Below are 21,624 nucleotides of genomic sequence, written 5' to 3'. Positions count from 1 at the left end.
ATTCGTCTGTGTCCCCAGCCCCCAGCATCAGCACAGTGTCTGACATACGGTCTGTGCTTAGGAAATATTTGTTGAATGAATGAATTTGTTGATCAAGGAAGAGTCCCAGGCACATGTCGGGCCTGACTCAGTGGACTGCCATCTACAACTGTGCCCATTTGTATCAGTTATCTCTTGCCGCATAACAAATTACTCTCAAAATCTAATCTCTTAAAACAGCAATCTCCTTCTGTTGCACACAGTTTCTGTGGGTTGGAAGTTTAAAAGTGACTTTGCTGGGTGGGTCTGGCTCCAGGTCTCTCAGGAGGCAGCAGTCAAGATGTCAGTAGAGGTTGTATTCATCTGAAGGTTTGATTGAGGCTGGCAGATCCACTTCCAAGATGGCTCATTCGCATGGTGAGTTGGTGCCGGCTGCTGGCAAGAGGCTTCACTTCTTCACATTGACACCTCCACATGCTGCTTAAATGCTCTCAGATTATGGTGGCTGCAATCAGAAGAGAGCAAGGCAGAAGCTGCCATGTCTTTTCTGACCTCATCTTGGACGTCACCTCATCATTTCTGCAACACCCTATTGGTGGCACAGGTCAGCTGTATTCAACATGAGAGGGAACTACCCAAGGGCATGAATGCCAGAAGGTGAGGCTCACCGAGGGCCATCTTGGAGCCTGGCTACCACAAGGCTTTTCACTGTGCAAGGACAAGAGCCAGTGGGGCCAGTAGGGGCTGAACTCCAAGCTGTGTATTCTTGTGTAGGGTGGCGTCCCCACTAAAGCTCCACACAGGCTCACAGCAGCCCCGCCAGCTTGCTCCAGCTGTCTCTTGGTTGTCAGTCTTGCCTCTTCTCCAAGGGACTCGGGGGAGTCACAGACAGCAGGACCCTGGCATAAAAATCATCACAACCACCAGGCACTTCAGAGTTTATAAAGCTGCGGCGCTTCTGTTGGGGGCCATCATTCAAGCACCTCGGTGGCTGTACATTTTACAGATGAGGAAAGGGGGACAGAAAGGCGAAGTGACTTGTCTGGGGCCACATGAAAAAAGGCTTGGCAGGACCAGGCTCCTGGCTCCTGACCCCACCTTCTTTCCACTGCCCTGTCCAGTGGCCAGCTCAGACCCACATCCCCTGACATCCACTGCAAGCCTCATTCCCAGCCCTAAGCAGGTATTTCTCACCCTCTTTCTGGGAGCCCCAACCCAGCCCTCAAGCAAATATATTCACAAATTTTTCATCCAGGTGGGGACTGTCCACTCTCCTTCCAAGAGGCTCTGTCTGCAGGCAGCTGGCTGTCCACTGGGGCAGCACAGCAAGGGTTAACAGCAGGAACTAATATTTAGAAACAGCACAATCCCAGAGGAGTCAGCTGTGGCCAGCTGGTCACAGCCACCGAAGCCACCAGCCTTTGTGAGTGTGGTATGGAAGACGAATGCCTGCTCCTGGAAAGGAAAGGCTCCAAGAGGGTCCTTCACCGCCCCCGGCCCTTGTCCTCCCAGCATGGCTTGTGCGTGGCTCAGAGGCCAGGGCAAAGCCCTCCACTGGCCTGCCTTCCACAGCTGACTCTTGAAGGTGGCAAACGTAACTCTTCAGCTCCTGAAATGTGTAATTGTTGGGACTGGCTGCTCCCTCCCATCCTGAGCCTGGCTGCCTGTACTTGGAGGAGCCCTATGTGTGCCTCTGCCAGAAGCGGGATCAGGACCACACCTAACAGAGGCCCCAGGTCAAAGGCCCAGGCCCAGGGCCCGCTGGCATGGAGCTCTTGGCCACAAAACTGCAGGGCCACTGAGCCAGTGCCTTAAAGCCCGTGCCCTGTTGCGCAGTAGTGGCCTAGGTTCTGTGACCTTCATGGCAGAGGGCCAATTCCCTGACGGCAGGCCCTGGGCAGCAGGAGCACACCCCTGCTTAGGCACCGCCCCATCTAGGTCACAGGCACACACCATTTCCCAGCAAGCTGGCTTTGGCCACAGGCTCCTTGGGTGGGGCCCAGGCAACGAGGGTGCAAAACACCCTGGCCAAGGGTGGGGCCAAACCACAGCCACTGCCCAGAGCAGGGACTCTTAGTCCAAGAAGCACTGGAGGTAGGAGTGACCAGCAGCGCCTGGCCAGCATGCTTGGCTGAACTCTGCTGGCAGGGAGGTGGGTATTACTGGGCCCTCTGTTGTCTTGTTCTCCAAGAACAATTGGAGAAATGGAGGCAGCACATACCACAGGTCACTGTAGCTTCAGAGAAGTTTGAATCTTCTTTCGTCCCTGGGTGGGAACATCCTTCTTCCTTCTTATAAGTGTGTTCTAAGGCTCCTTCTTTCCTCCTCCCTTCCACCCTGTGCTGTGTCCCATGCTTGGCTGGGGAGGCATGGACGCACACCTCCGGACCCAGCTAAGCAGACCCCAGGTGAAACTAGGAGAGCTACGGAGATCAGGACTCCAGGGAATCTTTTGAAAGAGAAGTCAACGTGCGCGAAGGAGGGCTAGGAGGGCTTGCTGGAGGAAGGTGAGATGTGGCCGGGGAGGTAGGGGCAGTCAGGGATGGCCACCAAGGACTCCTGGCCAAGCCAAGTCATGGCAAAGGTTGGAAGGCAGAAGGGAGAAGGCCGGAGCCAGACCTGAGGATGCCAGAGAGGCCCAGGTCAGCTCTGCTCAGCACTGAGGCTTCAGGGCCTCGGGGGAGCTTGCTGAGGAGCTGGAGAGGGGACAGTTGAGGAGCAGGCACGGCTGGTCCAGCAGCCTTTGTTCCAAGACAGTGGGAGGTGGTCAGGGGTCAGTTCCAAAGGCACACAGGGGCCTCGACTTTCTGCCAGTCTGCCTGGCATGATGCTGCTCAGCATTGGTCCAGAGTTCCAGCCCTAGGTTACGGCTGAGCAAAGGCCAGGCCTGTGTGCGCTGGAGCCACAGCATCCCTTTTTCACTGAGAGCCTCAGTTTCCTCATCTGGAAGCAGGGACACTGTCGGCCAACACATACGCTTCCCAAAGTTGTCAAGAGACCAGGTGAATGTTTTTTGTAAACTGGGAAGCCCCAGCAGAGATGCGCCAGCCGGGTTATTACCGCTGTGCTGGTTGCCATTATTTTCCAGGCCTGTGTTTCTCTGCCCAGCTAGCAACAAGGCAAGGGGAGGCTCCCAGCTAATCCAGACTTGAATCTCAGCTGTGGGTGGCAGCGCCCTTTCTGGAGGCTCCCAGCTAATCCAGACTTGAATCTCAGCTGTGGGTGGGAGCGCCCTTTGTGGAGGCTCCCAGACATCTGTGTAGGTGGGGAGCAGGGAAGATGGGGAGGGGGAAGGGCGGGGGAGATGGGGCCAGCGGAGATCTTCACCCAAATTTTTGATTCATAGAGCAAAAAGCCTTCTGTCTTCTTTTTTCATTCCTGAAAATAAAGCTCTTTTCCTCCAAATGTAGTCTTCCAAGCAGACCCCCCCACCCCCAGCCCCATAGCTGGTCAGTAATTAGCCCCTAACAAGGACCAGGTGTCCTGCTGACAAATTGTGAAGTCAATGCCTTTACCGCCACTGAGGCCAGCCTAGCACAGCCTCCATCCCAGACCTCCTAGGGCACCTGGATGGAAGCTCTTAGGTTTGCCAAAATCCCCACAGAACAGCAGCAATTGGTTTCTTAGTCAACTACAGGAGGCATTTATTTCACACCTACTGTATGCAGCAGCCTCTGGAGGGGAAAGTTGAAACTTTGCAACAAACGAAGTGATATGTGTAAAGTTATATGTAAACCATGAATCACAGGGATGTGCAGGATGACAGAGACAGAGGAGAAAGGATAAGCATTTATTGAGCACCTACTGTATGCCAGGTCCTGGGCTAGGCACTTGAGGTACATTAAAGCATTTAATCCTCATCAACCCAATTTTACAAATGAGGAAACTGCCACAGAGAGGTGAGGTGACTTGTTCAAGGTTTGACAGCCAAGCAGGAGAGCCGGCATTCGAACCCAGGTCTCTCTGGTTTCAAGACCAGTACTCATAACCCCCGCATGGACCAGGCACCACCACACCTCGAAAGTCCTGTCACTCAGCCATCTGGGATGCAGTCTGCACCACAGCCCTCACCTCCAGCCCCCGCCCTGGCCCTGGCTTTGACCCTGGCTATGTTGGCCAGATTTGCATCCGCTAGTGAGTGAGGGGCCTGAGACCCCGACCTAGCCTGGTGGAACTAGAGGGGTTCGTCTGGGAGGGAAAAGGGACAGGAGGACCCAGAAGTGGCCCCCAGATTGGAAGTCAAGCAGGCTGTGCTTCTCCCACCACTGGCTGGGGTCGCCAGGGGTTCAATCCTGGGGTGGACACGGGACCCCACTATCTCAGGTTATGGGGTTTCTAGCTAGCCAAGGCTGTCCAGTTAGGGGCAGGGGCAGGTGTCCCAGGCATGGATTGCTTAGGGCATGGCTTTGCCCATTTGGATTTTCCGAGACACCAGTGGGGCCGCCCCAATGCTGGCCGGGCTTTGTTTGCCAGGCAAGTTTGGGGTGAGTATGTTGGGGTCCAAAGGCACCCGGCGACAGTGAGAAGTGGGTCCTCCAGCTTCAGATGCCGTGGGCCAGGAACGGGGAGTGCTACAAGGCAGGAAACGAAGAAGGAGCCACCCTGCCCTCCCCTGTGAGGAGATCCCCAACACGCATCCATCCAGCTGCCCCCAGCTCTGCCTCTTCTCCCCTCCCCTTGCTCCCATGCAGATCCGTCTGTCTATCCACCACCTCCCCTCTTCCTTCTCTCCTCCTCTCCCTCCTCCTTTTGGTGACAGGCAGGACCCCCCACCCACTACCCACTCTCAGCCTCCTAGAGGCACAGCTGATGCCCCTCAGATACCCTGTGCCCCAGCGGGGGCTTGTCCTACAGATAGCCCTGGACCACCCCCTGCCACACCTCCTCATCCCAGCACTGATGCCTGACCCAGCAGAGGCTGAATGGAAGTTTGCTTTCGGAGAAGTGCTGGGATATATCCCCTCTCTGTCCCGATGCCAGAAACCCCAACATGACAGCACTCTTCCTTCAGCGAAGGCAGCTCTAGTTATGCCGTAAGAACTGTGGCCTTAGGGCCCATCCATCATCACTACCCATGTGTGATTCAGTGCTTCAGCTACACCTTCGAGATCATTCCCAAGAGCAACATGCAGCCAAGGAAGGGCCTGAGCCTCCTTCACAAGGGCCCAGGCCACACCCTTCTCCCCTTCAGATGGAGAAGCCAGCTCTAAAAGAGGGCATCACATGGTTCCCAGAAGGGAAGTGAGTCAAGGGAGGACCCCCGCGGGGTGAATCAGGGCTGGATCCCCAGGCTCCTTGTTCCTGCAAGGACCAGATCCCCTTAAGATCTCAGGGCCTGAGGGATGGGCTGGGCCGCCAGGGAGATGGGAAGGGAGCATCCAAGGTGACCAGGGCAGTCAGCTCATCCAGGCCCCAGTCTCCAGCCAAGGAGGGATTCCAGTACCCCCACTTCCTTGGGCTTCAACTGAGAGCCGTTCTCAAATACCTTCTTAGCCCCGACAGCATGCAGGCATGGTGCTAGGCTCTCAGGGGCACAGGAAATTGAGAGGCTGAACTGAGACTCATTCAGGAGGCAGAAAGGCAAATTAAATCTCAAACAGCCAAGATCTGGATGAAAAGTACAGAGGGGAGAAGATCAGGGGCAGGCTGGGGCGGTACACAGGGTGGGCCACACCAGGTGGGCCAGGCGGCTGTCGATGATGGCAGGAGAGGAGTGGGGTGCGTGCGTGTGGAGCTCGCAGACGAAGTGTATAGGCTGTGTCTGGGAACTGGGCGTGCTGCCTAGGAGGGGCGGGCAGGGGAGGGGGAGTTGGAAATAGCCCTGATGTCCACACTTACTGGCGCACACAGATGTGGGCACACACACTTGCACACGGCCACTCTCACAGACCTGGACAAGCATGGCTACTGCCTCTGTCTCCAAGTCCCCTACCTTAAAGACCTGGGCCAGTGGTGCTTGCGGGGAAGGAAGTGAGCACAGGATGGAGACGGGGTGCCCGCTGAGGTTCGTCTTCTATTCAAGGCCAGGGGCAAATGAACGAGGGGCCTGTGGGCCTGGGACTGAGGCCTGGTCCCTCCCTGGTCCCTCTGCTCCTTCACTGCCTTTCCCCCTGACTCCTGCCCCATCCAGCTCTCCTCTTGCCTCCAACATGCCCTCCGCCCCAGCATATGTCAGTTCAATAGAGCCTTCCAGACTTAAGACTCTTCCTCCAGCTGCAGGCTTAGGGCAGGCTTCAAATTTACTGTATTACCATTCTTACTGAGTTTGTATGAGGAATTTTTGAATGAACTGAATTCGTATGAACAATTTTGTACTTGGCTCCTCCATGGGGCAAGGGTTCCTAGCTCTCTCCGCTTCTCAGGAGGGTCCGTAACTCCAAACAGGACAGAGTAGAGCTGTCTTATCGCTGCGCTTACACCAGCAGTACGAGCTGGGTGTCCCATGTCCCAGAGCACGCACTAACCATGTTGTTAGTCCTGCAGCCCCACAGCAGCCCTGCAGGTCAGGAAACAGTCACTGCAGCCTCAACCTCCCAGGCTCAAGCCATCTCCCCACCTCAGCCTCCTGAGTAGCTGGGACTTCAAGCATGTGCCACCACACCAGGGTAATTATTTTTTGTAGAGACGAGGCCTCACTATGTTGCCCAGGCTGATCTCGAACTCCTGGGCTCAAGCAAGCCTCCCACCTGGGCCTCCCAAACTGCTGGGATTACAGGTGTGAGCCACCATACCTGTCCAACATTCCCATTTTATAGATGAGGAAACTGAGGCTCAGAGAAAAGCAGGGACTGCCTCAGGTCTCTCTTTGGGCACACAGGCCATGGTGTTCTCACTCACTCCAACAGCAGTGAGCTTCCCTACATCAGGCCAGGTGGACAGCCACCCACCAGTGGGCTCAGGCCCCAGCAGGGGAAAGAGGGAGGTCTGCAGGGACAGGCAGCTCCCTGAGGACTCCAGATGTTTTTTCCTGTCTCCCCTTCCCCCACCAGCCAGCGTTCTCTCCCTCTCCAAACCCTCCCCACTTTCTCACAGCCTAAGCAAATCCCCTTCAAAAAACCCTCTCCCCGCAAAGCTAGGGTTGCCAATGAAGCCATGTTTGTCTCTGATGTAGGGTGATAGCTGTAGGGCTGCCGTCAAGGTGGCCTGGTGGCAGGGGTGGGCCCCGTCAGGGACAGTGTCTGTCCTGTTGAGCATTCCTGCCTCTCGCTCAGCTCCTTCCCACGCCCAGGCCGGCTCCCAGCCTGTGGAGGAGCCCGCCGGCTCTGCCAGCCCTGGCATGCGTTAGGCAGGCCTCCAGCCATCGCTCCTGCTTCAACACTTCAGTGTGTGGCTTTCCCGCGGCCTAAGGTTGAGGTGTGTCAGTGACGCTGCCTTCCTTCCCGGAACTTACTGCAGAAACCCCTGACCCCAGACCAGCCCCCATGGATCCTGGGGAAACCTGGGCTCAGAGAGAGGAGCCTGCTTGTTCAGAGTCACACAGTGACTCCTCAGCAGATTAGGGGGAGGGCTCCTTAGTCCTTGTCTCTGGTTTGGGGTGTAGCTTCACCCTCAGGACCAGCAGCACCCCGGGAGCACACATCCCACCTGCTTTGCTCAGGGGTCTCCCCCATTGTAGGGCTCACAGCCTGGCCCCCAGAGGGGTGTAGAGATCACTGAGCCAACCAGGGATTTTCCAGCTGCCCTCCAACGCACCCCAGGGCTTTCCAGCTGAGCCGGCCTGGAGGCAGCTGAGCTTGGAAATATGGGATGCCTGCCCCACCCCGATTCACGCAGAGCCGCTCCACAAACCTGTTTATAGATTGGGTTCCATGAAGACTGGTACTAAGGGCCCTTGGAGGATGTCCTTCCCCAAGTCTGAGAGCCTGGAGGCCGGGAGCAGAAGGCGGTCCCAGCTTCCTCACAGCAGGCCTGGGGCTGTGTGGCCTCTCCTGCCCCAGCTTCGCACTCCTGCCCGCTGCCTGCTGGCCCTCACACCACACTGGCTGAGTGTCCCTTATCTGAAACGTTGGGGACCTGAAGTGTTTCAGATTTCAGAATTTTTTTTGGTTTGGAATATTTGCTTATATATAATGAGATATTTTGAAGATGGGACCCAAATCTAAACATGAAATTGATTTATGTTTCATATACACCTTATACACATAGGTTGAAGGTAACGTTATAGATTTTTTTAAGGAATTTTGTGCCTGAGAGAAATTTATGTTAAGTTCTTATGCGTGGAGGCCAGACACGGTGGTTCATGCCTGTAATCCCGGCACTTTGGGAGGCTGAGGCAGGCAGGTCACCTGAGCTCAGGAGTTCAAGACCAGCCTGGCCAAAAATACAAAAATTAGCTGGGTGTGTCTGGCGACACCTGTAATCCCAGCTACTCAGGAGACTGACGCATGAGAATTGCTTAAACCTGGGAGGCAGATGTTGCAGTGAGCTAAGATTGCGTCATTGCACTCCAGCCTGGGCTACAGAGTGAGTGAGGGTTCATCTAAAAAAGAAAAAAAAAAAAGTTCTTATGTGTGAGATTTTCCACTGGTGGCATCCTATTGGCACTCAAAAATTTTGGATTTAGGGGCATTTGGATTTTGAATTTTCAGATTAGGGATGCTCAACTGTGCTGTGCTATGTCCTTCTGTCCCCAAATATATCATCCTCCCTGGTCAAGGTGATCCTGTGTCCCACGGACTGGCTGATCAGATAGAACTAGGCCATCAGATAATAATCCACAACCGCTGGCACCCTTCCACTTCTGCTCAAGCTGCTCCATGCAACCGGCCTTCCCTTTTTCCCCATCCTCCAAGGCTCAGTTCCAGTATTGCCCCCCCGAGGAGCCTGTTCTAACCACAGATTGCTCTGAGACCCATGACCTGGACGGCCCCTCTCCTGGGGCCCTGCCCTCCATCTCTGTGGGGTTACAGGCCTTTCTTCCCCTACCCTCACCTGGCCTCTGTCCCGGGTTCATGACCTTCTTCAGCCTGACACCCAGTAAGTGCACATGCGTATGTGTGCACACACACACTCACACACACACATACACATTCACACACATACACACACTCACACACACACACATTACACACACACATACATACTCACACAATACACACTCACACTTATATACACTCACACTCACACAAACATACTCTCTCACACACACACACTCATACACACACACGCTCACACACACACACGCAGTGTTGCTCAGCAGGCAAGGAGAGTGTCCTGCCCCTGAGCCAGCAGCCCCAGGGAAAACCCCCAAAATCAGGGCACAGTGCCTTGTTCCCCCACCAGGGCAGGCCCTCTGGCCTAGACCAGTCCACTCTCTAGGGAGACAGAGGGGGCTGGGGAGAGGAGACCAACTTCCGTTCCCACCTAAGAGCAGCCCCTTCCCCCACCCACATTTCAGGAAGGGGCAGCTATAAATACCAGTGGGACCAGGACACTGATTCCCACGACACCCGCTTCTCCCTGCCCCTTCTCTGTGCACAGCGGCTGGGGCCAGACCAGCTCTCCTGCAGCTAGAGTCCAACCAGGCAGGCCTGAGGCCAAGCCACACACACACACACACACACACACACACACTGACACAGACACACACGTACACACACAGACACACACAGAGACAGACAGGCACACACATACGCACACACACACACATTGACAGAGACACAGACACATGCACACAGACACATACACACATACGCATAGTGACACAGACACACACATACACACACAGACACACACATACGCACACACACACAGACACACACACACATTGACAGAGACACAGACACACAGACACACACAGACACAACACAGAGACACACACAGACACAGGTACACACACACAGACATACACACAGACACACACATACACACGCAGACACAGATACACACACTAACACACACATACACAGGTACACACACACAGACATACACACAGACACACACATACTCACGCAGACACAGACATGCACACACATACATACACAGACACAGATATACACACACACACACACACACACACACACACACACACACTGTTACTTCCCACCCTGGTCAAGGAAGGAGCAAATCACCCTTTTTGGGAGTCTGTGAGCAGCTGAGAAGGAGCCCCTCCCCTGCGCCTCAGCCCTGACCCAGGCCCCACCTCTCCCTCCTCGGAGTCCTGAGCTGTGGGAACCCACACACGGAAGCAGGAGGCCAGGCACACGGTGGTGAAACACGGCATTAGAGAGCTCAGGTTGAATTCCGGCCCTAACACTCCATGTGTGACCTTGGGCAAGTGACTGTCTTTCTGAGCCTCAGTTTTCTCCTCTCTAAAATGGGGATAAATAATTTCGACCTCTTACGTGTTGTGAGGATTAAGCAAGACATTTTGCCTGGAATCAATGCTCGGTGGACGTCTGCTCCTGAGGCTGCAGTCACTCTGCTATTAGCATCTTCTTCCCAGGGTGGAGTGGCCCGGTGACATGGGGACTTCTGCTTAGGAGTCTTTAAGGAAGATTCCAAGGCAAAGGCTTAGAGGAGGTGGCCCTGTGAGTCTGTGTGGGAACAAGTGACGTGGAAAAGGAGAGGTGGGCTCTGGAGGGGGTATCAGCCAGCAGCTGCCTGCCAGCCCAGGACCTTTCAGAAGGTGGGAGGGGGTGGTGGTCTGCATCTGTCTGGCGAACAAGGCTGAGGCCCACACCCCTCTCCCAGTGCTAGAAGAAGTGGGGACAGCCCCTCCTTGGCCCTCCCCAGGGCCTGTTTCTCCCAAGCCTTGCAGCCCCTAGGATGGAGCTCACTGGGCCAGGGCACAGCAGGAAACCCCTGTCCCCAGAGCAGGTGGGTGGGGAGAAGAGAATGAGCAGGCACCAGGACCTTTTATGGGATGGGGGACCCTAGAAGCCTGTCTTTTCCCTGCTCTTTACCAACCCCTCACGAGTCCCTCTCTGGAGGTGGGGGCTGGAGGCCAGGGCCCAGGGACGCGAGACAGCTCACCTGCCAGAGTCACCAGGGGGCTGTTACCACGACTCATGATATAAGCAGTGGCGGCTGCATCACGAGGAGCAGAAATCCAGACTGAGGGAGGGGACAGCCCTCTCTGCTCTGGGCTGCTAGGACCCCTCAGGGGTATGGGTGTATGTGTGAGCTCAGAGTAGGGGGAGGTGTGGGGAGGTGACTGAGGTGACTGCAGAGTGGGGTGCGTAGCTTGGGGCAGGGACACTGGAGGGACTCTGGACAAGGGCCGGCCCGTGCCTGAGCCCTCAGGCCAAGATCCCATTGTGCAGGCCCCCACTGCCTTCACCCAAGTAGAGGTGACTCTTCTTCACAGACCCCTGGACAGGGCCTGGCTAGGTCCCCCACCCACATGTCCTAACAGAATCCAGGTGGCTGCCCCTGGCTGAGGTTCCATCTCTGGGCATCTGGGGCCCATGTGCTTCTGGCCACCCATCTGGAGCCTGGCTGAGCCCCTCTAAGGACGGGTACTCAGACGGGGGCTGTCCCTCCAACCGTGGACAGCTCTGGGGCCGGGGAGATACTGCAGAGACCTGAGCCAGCTGGCTGATGGTGCCATAGCCCTTGGGCTACCTGGCCCTGCTGTGTGGCCTTGGGGAGACCCCTGGCCCTATCTGGGCCTCTGGGTGGAATCTTCAGTCTCCTAGGTCAGCTCTAAATTCTGAGCTTGAGCCTCTTGGGAACAGGACAGGGAGCTCTGCCTCTATCTAGAGAGAGCCAGCTGCTTGTCAGGCTAGGCCTGGAATGGGGCTGAGAAGCAGCCCAGTCCGCCAGGGTTCCCTGGCATTGGAAAGCCACTTTCCTCAGTTGGCATGGAGCCCTAGGGCTCCCCCTGGGATGAGAGCAGCGGCTCCTCTCCACCCCCGGTTCCCATCTTCCACCCCCTGGCCCCAGCCCCGCCCTGCCAAAAATAAACCCAGACCACCCCATCTTGTACCAGCCAGACCCACCCAGCCCCTCCAGAGCCAATTGAGTCACCACTCAGAGCTGCTCCTTTTTTTAACTGTCTGAGTCACTGCTTGTGGATCCATGACACATGCCCCAGGCTACAGTTACCCCACAGCCCCCTACAAGCGCAGCCAAGGGAGGGGTCTGCGTAGAGGCTGGCAGCAGGTGTGAGTCCAGGCCATAGCCTTAGCTTGTGAGCCCTCCAGGCCTAGGGAACTCACTCCATAGCAAGCCAGAGATCAGACCTGTCCCTCAAGGTCCTGGCCGTGCCCAAGACAGCCCTTGGGGATCTTAGTGACAAGGTCAATCTGGGCTCTGCCCCATCACATTGCGTTGGGCCTTCCCCGTGGAGACTGCCAGGAACGGAGGGTCTCCAACCCCTAGACCCTGGAGGCTGGGGGTGGGCGAGGCTTGGCCTTCTGGGGTGAAGGCCACAGAGATGCCTGCTTCCTCCCTCCTCACCGGCTCCACCTGGACTCTGACCACGCTGCGTGGAGCACCATGAAGACTCTATGGGACGGAAGCCACACTTCAGTCTCCCCTCACTGCTTCTGTCTGCCCCTGCTGAGGGTCAACCTGGCTGCAGAGCACCCCCCATCTCTCAGTCCATCCCCCAATCCCGCTCTCTCCATCTCTCTGTCCCTTCCCACCCCTGGCTGTGGTTCCTCCCTCTCTTTCTGTCTGTCTTTCCTACCCTGTCTCTCTGTCTGTCTGCCCATCTCGCCAGTCCTGCTCTGTTCTCCTTCCCTTCTCCTTTACCCATTCCGTGGCAGTCAGAAGTGCTCCCTGCCGCCAGCACCCCACCCGTCCCCAGGGCCCTCTCTGCCTTCTCAGTAGATAGACCCTCACCTCCTCCCATTCCCACAAGGGACTCTGGGCCCCAGGGACCAATGCTGAGAAATGTTCGGCCCCCCTCACCAGGTCCTCCCCTGCCCCAAAGTGCAGGCTACATCCTGTCCCAGGGAGTGTCAGGATCCCACAGGCACTTCCTTAGGGGTTAAGAAAGGCAGGCGGGGGGCCTGGGAATGGCCCCACCTCCCAGCCCATGCCAGAGCAGGGGCCTGTAAGCCTCAAACCCCATCCGTCTCCTGTCTGTGGCTGTGGCCTCTGGCTATAAATAGGGGCTCGGATTCTATTTTCTTTAAAAAGAAGCACCAGACTCTGTCACCACAGGCCCAGAAAAGCAGTCTCTGGCTCTGGCAGTCCCTCGAGCCCTCCCAGGCCATTGTGTCCAGCCCCCTGCCTCTGAGCCCTGGGGTCCTGAAGGGCAGAGGAGGCCTGGAAAGGAGACTGGAGGTAAGACAAGGTGGGGAGGGCTGGGGTGAGCTCCCAGAGGCAGCCCCTCCCTCCTTTCCTCCCACCTCCTATCCCCAAGCAAGGTCAGTCTTGTCCCCAAGGCTCACAGTGTAAATGGAGAGAGGTGACAACAGCACAGCCCCCTGGGCCGCAGCGAGTGTCTTTGCACCCCAAGGACACAGAAAGCGCTTTGGGCTTTTTTCCTGAAACAGCGTGAGGACACTTCACAGGCGGACAGGAGAGAAGAGCTGGCCGGGCAGCAGGCCCAGCCTGAGCGAAGGCAGCAGGCGGGTCCTGCTAGGTGTACGCGGAGTCAGTGCAGGGTCCAGTGAGGCGGAGGTGTGGAGTGTCCTTGGAAGAGAGCAGGAGACCCTGCAGGCAGGGCCGAGGGCACCCTGGCCTTAAGTGCCACCCGGGGTGGGGGTCTGACCCTGGGGCAGTGGGAGCCACCAAAGGCAAGGGAGGCTGAGGGAGCGGCTTTCAGTTTGGGTTAACTGGGGCTGCTATTAGCAAAGGGAGTCAGATTTATTAAGCCAGATCAAGGACAGTGGCCAGCCGCCTTGTGGATGGACCAGGGAGCAAGAGAGGGAGATGAATTTGAAAGAGAATTTGGGGGCTGGATGGATGGAACCTGAGTATTAATCAGCAGTGGCCGTGGGGAGGGAGGAAGAGGAGAGTCCAGCGCGACCCTCAGATGTCTACTCAGCAACAGGTGGACAGTCGGGCCTTCACGGGGCTGGTGAGCCGGCTGTAGGGGAGAGGACACTGAGTCCTCCTTGCTTCGGGTGGGGTTGGGCTTGGGGGTTCCTATGGGTGTTCCTGGCTTGGACATCTGAGGGACACTGGCAGTGGGCCCAGAGCCCTGGAGAGTTGGTGCCAGTGAGAGAGACGTCCATGGGCCTCCTGGCTGCACAGACGCCCTGGGCAGGGGATGTGGACCCTGGTCCTGTCCTCAAGAGCTTCCAGTCTGGCCAGACCTGTGGCCATTTAGGCCAGAGATGGCTCTACTGTACCCATGGTAGTGGCCACACCTCTTGCCAGTCTGCTGGGCTGGTCAGAGGCCAGATGTGTGTCGGTCCCTCTATCCAGGTCCCCTTTCACAGATGGAGACACTGAGGCCAGGGAAAGCATGGAAGCACATGGCTCTGAGCCCTGTGTGTGTGCTGGGGCTGTGAGCCCTGACCCAGGCATCTGCCCTGGACGTGGACTTATGTCTGTGGGGTGAGCCCACCCTCTGCCCTGTATTCAGATGGGGGAACTGAGGAGGAGGCACACAAGCTACTGTGCACAAGTTGTGCCACCAGATTTCAGGTCCAGGCAGCCGTCCAGACCCACAGTCACCGTTTCCTCTGTTCTTCCCCCATCCCAACTCACACACTCACTATCTCCAGACCCAGCCTGCCAAGCTGGGGAAGCCCCGAGACGCCGCCCCGACAGCCCTGTCTTCGGCAGTTTCTGCTGCCAGAGCCAAGGGGAACTCAGAGATGAGCTGTGGCCTGCCTGGTCCTGGACACCACCCAGGAGATAGCCTGGCCCTCAGTCTCCTGGAGGCAGCTCCCACCCAGATCCCCCTGTCTCTCCATCCTGCTCCCAGACCTCTAAGCCCCCAGTGGGCAGGGCTGGCACTTATCACTGGCTTCTGGACATAGTCATCCCCCGCCAGCCCCTGCAGAAGGGCCCTCCCTATTCGGCCAGCCCCAGAGCCACAGAGGTGGGGCTGCCAAACTGCCCAAGGAGAGCAGATGCTTCCCTCCCCTCCTCGCTGCTCCGCCCTCCTCGCTGCCCCCTCCACCCGGCCCTGACAGAAGAGCCCCAGGGGACAAGAAGGGAAAGAGTGTGTCTTCCCCAGGCTGGGGTCCAGCTCTCACACCCTCCTCCCACTGGGGCCATTGGCAGATGCTCCACTTCCGATTCACAGGCAGCAAGCAAACCCACCACACCTCTCTGGGTGCACACACGGTGCATGTGCCCTGCTGACACCCACAGCCCCCAGCTCTGGAGCCACACCCACAGGAGCTTAAGTCCCAGCCCTGCCACTGCTCCACGGGCTAGCACGGAGGACTGCCCTCTCTGAGCCTCAGTTTCCTCACCTGTAACATGGGAGATGCCTCCCAGGAGCCCTGCTAGGGCTAGGGGGCTGCGCAGGCCCAGTGCCAAGTGAGGGTCCTTCACTCTTCCCTGCCAGAAACCCTACCCCAGCCTGGGTCCACTGAGGTAAGGGTCCCAGGTCCGCTAGGGCCAGGAAAGTGGGGGGAAAGGAGGGTACGGAAGGGGCCTGAAAAACCCACCCATCTCCCTGTACAAGAGGGAAAATTATAAAGCAGGGAAAAGCCTCTTGGAATGGCTCCCCACCGCAGCCACCCCACCCTCCTCGCCTGAGGCCTGGGGAGCAGCAAGGCTTCCACAAAGACACCATTGAGGCCCCGCTTCCTCCTCCTCCGGCCCAGCCCTCCAGCCTGGGTGGACTCTGGGCTGCTTCTTCCCTCAAAACTTCTCATTTCCCCTCCTGCTTCCTCTGTGCTCCACAAGGCCCCAGGGTTGGGACATGTGGCTGGGAGCCCAGGGCGCAGCCCCTATCAGCCTCTGTGGACCAAGCTCAGCTTCTCCCACCCCACCTGCCCCTGCTTCCACTCTTCTTCCAGATGGGTTCCCTCAACTGGTCGTGTTCCCCAGAACATGCCCCTCTACGTGGGTGACTCAAAGCGCTTGGTTAAAGGACGGTAGCTGAGGCCAGTGACCACGGTCAGGGCCCAGCCAATAGCTGAGGAAACTGTTTTCCTCCCTGGCCTCCTTGGCCTTGCAAGGGACCGGAAAGGCAACTAAACAGAAGGTCAGCTGACCTGAGTGTGCATCTCTTGGCTCAAGAGTTCTTGGGGCAAGAAGGGATGGGGCTGCCCTGACCCTGGCAGAGGTCTCTGCAGCGTTTAGACGTGGAGGCAGTCACCTGAGCAGGTGCCTGGCAGTCCAGCACCCCACTGGGATAAAGCAGTGTCTCCTGCCTGAGAGGACGGCTGCTGTTGTAAGCTCCATGGGATTTGGAACTAACCTACTGTTTTGTTTTGTTTCGTATTGTTTTGTTTTGTTTTGTTTGCAACAGAGTCTCGCTTTGTCTCCCAGGCTGGAGTGCAGTGGCGTGATCTCGGGTCACTGCAACCTCTGTCTTCTGGGTTCAAGTGATTCTCCTGTCTCAGCCTCCCAAGTAGCTAGGATTACAGGCGTGCACCACCACGCCCAGCTAATTTTTGTACTTTTAGTACAGACAGGGTTTCGCGATGTTGGCCGGGCTGGTCTCGAACTCCAGACCTCAGGTGATCCGCCTGCCTCAGCCTCCCAAAGTGCTGGGATTACAGGCATGAGCCACCACGCCTGGCCCGGAACTAACCTACTGTTGTCTGCATTTCAGTAGCTCACGGGACAGGAGAGGAGCAGGCAGTCCTTGGGCCGCGAGGATGGCTCTGGGTGATGGAATCCCAGTCTGGAAGCAGATAGGAAGAGTGGCTAAAGAGCAGTGAGCCCTGTGGGGTCTGCAGGTGTGTGAGCGTCTCCCAGGCAGCCCACCCTGGCCAGTGATGAGCCATCCAGCCTGGGCCCTGGTGACCCCAGTGTCATCACTGGGCAGGTCGCTCACCTTAGTCTGACCTTAAGTCTCCGCTGTAACCTACCCCCTTGTTACCCTCAGACTAACAGGGTTTTGGGAAGGTGATAGCTCAGTGTGGGTGGCTGAGCCTTGGGGGTCTGCTGAGAGAAGGTTTGAGAGGGGCCCGCCCCTGAGTAGGCACATCAGACAGCTTCTCCCTTGCCTGAGGAGCCCAGGGAGACCAATGTGCTGGGGAGGGGAGCCCCCAGTTATGGCTGAGTATCCAGGGCCCACAGCGGGACCAGACCAGGGATCCAGTGCACCCCTTCCTTGCCTGCCTTGCTGCCACATACGTGTGTACATGTGACACTGACCCGCACTCCCACACACACTCGCCCATGCCCTGCCTGCTGGCTTGGAAGTAGATTGCTGGCGGAAGTAAAATCGAGGAGTCCCTTGGAGGTGCAAGGGGAGGGGAACTGACCTGAGGTCTAGAGGGCCAGGTGACCTCAGGGAGGGTCCGCTGCTGGGGAAGAAAACCTGGCCTGTCCATGCTCTCACACAGCCGGCATTCAGCCCCTAGGTGGGCCACGACCCCACCCCTGCCCCGCCACATACACACCCATGAGGGGAGACAGCCAGCCCTTCATCCCGGCCTTGGCCCTCCCGGATCACCCCATCCCACAGCCCCCTCAGACTCCCTCACCCCTGCCTGCCTAGACCTGGAGCCAGGATCTCCCCCCATGGTGCCAAACCCCAAGGGGCGATGATGGAGAAGCAGGGTCCTCCCTCCCCAGCAAGCTGGCTGGGCGTCCCCTCCTCACTCCTGTGCACAGCAGCAGGCTTGCTGCCAACATCCCACCTTCTCTGTCTCCCTCGAGTTTTCCTCCTCCATCCCCTTCCTCGGGCCTTGGTCTGTATGTGAATCCAGTCTTTATGGAGGAGGGCATCTTGATTTCTCCTTCTCAGTTTTAATAACTTTCTCCCATGTTAGCTGTCTTCTTCCATTCCCATCACTGTATTGCTGTATTTGTGATTGAGTGAATGAATGAATGGGTCTCCCTTACGCATTCCACCTCTCACCTCCTGCTCTGTCTGTGGCACTGGGTGTCCCTCCCCCACATACAGATGTCCAGGCCTCCTGCTGCCACCCTCAACTACGGGCCCAGGCACTCCCCACTGGCCATCCTGTGTAGGGAAAAGAAAGAGAGATCAGTCTGTTACTGTATCTATGTAGAAAGGGAAGACATAAGAGACTCCATTTTGGAAAAGACCTGTACTTTAAACAATTGCTTTGCTGAGATGTTGTTAATTTGTAGTTTTGCCCCAGCCACTTTGACCCAACCTGGAGCTCACAAAAACATGTATTGTATGAAATTAAGGTTTAAAGGATCTAGGGCTGTACAGGATGTGCCTTGTTAACAAAATGTTTACAAGCAGTATACTTGGTAAAAGTCATCGCCATTCTCTAGTCTCAATAAACCAGGTGCACAATGCACTATGGAAAACCGTGGGGACCTCCGCCCTTGAAAGCGGGGTATTGTCCAAGGTTTCTCCCCATGTGATAGTCTGAAATACGGCCTCATGGGATGAGAAAGACCTGACCATCCCCCAGCCTGACACCCGTAAAGGGTCTGTGCTGAGGTAGGTTAGTAAAAGAGGAAAGCCTCTTGCAGTTGAGATAGAGGAAGGCCACTGTCTCCTGCCTGCCCCTGGAAACTGAATGTCTCAGTATAAAACCCGATTGTACATTTGTTCAGTTCTGAGATGACAGAAAAACCGCCCTATGGCGGGAGGCGAGACATGTTTGCAGCAATGCTACTTTGTTATTCTTTACTCCACTGAGATGTTTGGGTGGAGAGAAACATAAATCTGGCCAACGTGCACATCCAGGCATGGTGTCTTCCCTTGAACTTAATTATGACATAGATTCTTTTGCTCACATGTTTTTTGCTGACCTTCTCCTTATTGTCACCCTGCTCTCGTACTACATTCCTTTTTGCTGAAATAATGAAAATAATAATCAATAAAAACTGAGGGAACTCAGAGGCCGGTGCCGGTGCAGGTCCTCTGTATGCTGAGCGCTGGTCTCCCGGGCCCACTTTTCTTTCTCTATACTTTGTCTCTGTGTCTTATTTCTTTTCTCAGTCTCTTGTCCCACCCGACTAGAAATAGCCACAGGTGTGGAGGGGCAGGCCACCCCTTCAATCCTGCCCAGCAGCTCCGGGCTCCCAGACTTTCTCCCTTATAAAGTCAAGTGGCAGCAGACACCCAGGAATGCTGCTGCTCCCATGATGCAGCCGGGCTGTGGGGCTGCCCCCCAGGCAACCGGGAACATGGCGGGAGTGGGGCACACAGGGATCCGTTGCCAGAGAGTGGGGTACAGTGGGGGTGCCTGGGTGGGTAGGGCTCACACAGGTGGTGCTGGGACCTGCTGGATCTCTTTCTGCTTCTCTTTGTCAAATCGCTTCTCCTCTGGAGCCTCAGTGTGTCTGTCCGGAAAGTGGAAGCTGAGTGCCCTGCAGCAGGCTTGAGCTACAGAGAATGCTGACGCTGTGGGACTCAGCACCCATGGAGGGTGGGGCCCCGCGCTGGGGAGGAAGGAGGCCCCAGGCCAGGCCCTCCAGACTGTCCTAGGGCAAAGGGTGATGTGCCCAGGGACAGCCAGGATGGGGCAGAGGGAAGAGGGAGCCAAAGAGCTAGGGGGAGACAAGGAGGAGCAGAGGCAGAGCACAGCAGCAGCGAAGCCAGAGGCGAAGGAGAGATGGGGAGATGGGGCAGAGACAGGGATGGAGGTGGCCTCACTCACCCCTGGGGCTTCTGAGGACTTAGGACAGGGCCCACAGCAGCCCTCAGCCTGGAAGAGGCATCTGTGCCTGAAACCTGGCCCTGGCCTGGCTGGGGAAGGTGGGGCCCTAGCCTGGCTGGGGAAGGTAGGGCCCTGGCCTGGCTGGGGAAGGTGGGGCCCTAGCCTGGCTGGGGAAGGTAGGGACCTGGCCTGGCTGGGGAAGGTAGGGACCTGGCCTGGCTGGGGAAGGTGGGCCTGATGGGCAGAGATGCTCCTCTCACAGCGACCCCTTGTCCCCAGAGCCTGGTGTCAGACAGAGGGCTGGGCGTCGGGGTGGAAGCCTCAAGGGCCCATCCACACTCCTCCTAGCAGTGCCTCCAGGGAGCCCGGAGATGCCGGCGCACCCCTTGCCCTGACAGAGGAGGCTTACTGGGGACCTTGACCGAGGTTTCCTCTAGCCCCTGAGAAGGGACTTGGCAGGGAAGGACACAGGCTTTTTCTGTGCCCCCAGGCCTAGGTCTCAGGAAGAAGGATGGAGCCACCCCACCCTCAGGCCCAGACAGCAGTGCCCTGTGTATGGGGAGGAAGGGTGGGAAGCCTGAAGACGTACCCACCTTTAGCAAACCTCTCTATGGGAGCTGAGCAGGAGGGGCAGGAACCCTCCAAGAACACACAGCCCCTTTCATGGAGCCAGGCCCAGCCAAGTAATGGCAGGCGGGCACTGAAGGGCAGGACAGGCCCAGGCACAATCATTGCTCTGTCCTGGCAGCTCCCGGCCCACACACGCGCACACACACACAAACACACAGCCTTACACAAACCCAAAGCACATCCCCAGCAGCCACCCACATGCTTGCGCACACACAAATACACATCTATTAATAAACAGCCCTGGATGCTCACCGACGCGCCTTCCAGAGAGAGAAGCCCATATACGCAGCACCCTTCCTGCCCCTCCCACGGGGCCCCAGACCTGTGGGGCATCTTGCTCCTCTCATGCCCAAGGCTTGGCACCTCCAGGCACCCCATGCCATTAACCTTCTCCACATCCATATGGACAGCAAACTCCTAGATCAGGGAGGGACCCCCAGGACTAATCCCCACAGTCAGGAGGCGGAAGTGGTAGGAGGGACTGTGCCCATTTTACAGAATGGTGACACTGAGGCCTGAAGTGGGCCGCCTCTCCTGGCTCAGAGGGCAGCCCACGGAGCTGCCGCAAGTCTGGACTGGTGTTTTGATGAATCATGGGTCCTCTTGACCCAGGAGAGTCAACAGCAGGTCTGATCCAGCCTGTGCCAATGTCTCCCCACAACCTCCTCCATTGCCCGGCCCCAGTCAGGCAGCCGAGCCTAACTTGACCCATACTACTTTTCCCTCTACTTCTCTTCCTTCAAGTTAGCCAGAGGCTGTAGGGGGTGAGGAAACAGAAACCCTCCACGCCCCACCCAAGGGGGACCTGCGTACCCCTGCCAGTCTCTCACTTGGCCTTGCTGCTGCCCTCTGAGACTACCTATTCCTCCCTCTCTGTGACACCACCACCACCTCCTCCAGGAAGTCCTCTGGATTGACTCCTAGTTTATTAAATCTTAATCCTGCACACCCTCTCCATTCGAAGCCCCTCTTCAACTGCTCCCCAATTACCTCCAAGACAGGGATTCTGGATTCTTGCAACTGAAGCCCCTTAGAGAGTGTAAGAGGGGCAGAAAAAGGAGACCAGGAGGTGGGGGAAGCGGCACTGTCAGAGTTTCCAAAGCCCTGGCCAGCAAGGCCTCAAAGGCCTCTGTTGGGATGGGGGGCTGCCTGGCCATGCGCTCCAGCAGCACAAGACAGCCTGTGTGAGCCCCTCCCGCTCAGCCCCACAGGAAGCAGCAGGGCCCAGCCCCTCAATGGACCCATTCGGACCCCAGCGCTCTGGAAAGTACCTCTACTTCCTGCCACCCTCCCACTCTGGCCAAACAGGCTCTACTCTCTTCTGCTGGGAGGGGGCTGCAGGCAGGTGGTTCAGTGGTTAGGGCCAACCATCTAGTTCAGTTCCTGCCTGGCC

The sequence above is a fragment of the Symphalangus syndactylus genome, chromosome 5 (genome assembly GCF_028878055.3).
Source record: "Symphalangus syndactylus isolate Jambi chromosome 5, NHGRI_mSymSyn1-v2.1_pri, whole genome shotgun sequence".
NCBI classification, from domain to species: domain Eukaryota; kingdom Metazoa; phylum Chordata; class Mammalia; order Primates; family Hylobatidae; genus Symphalangus; species Symphalangus syndactylus.
The sequence above is the reverse complement of the archived record's forward strand: the minus strand, read 5'-3'. Positions refer to the sequence as shown.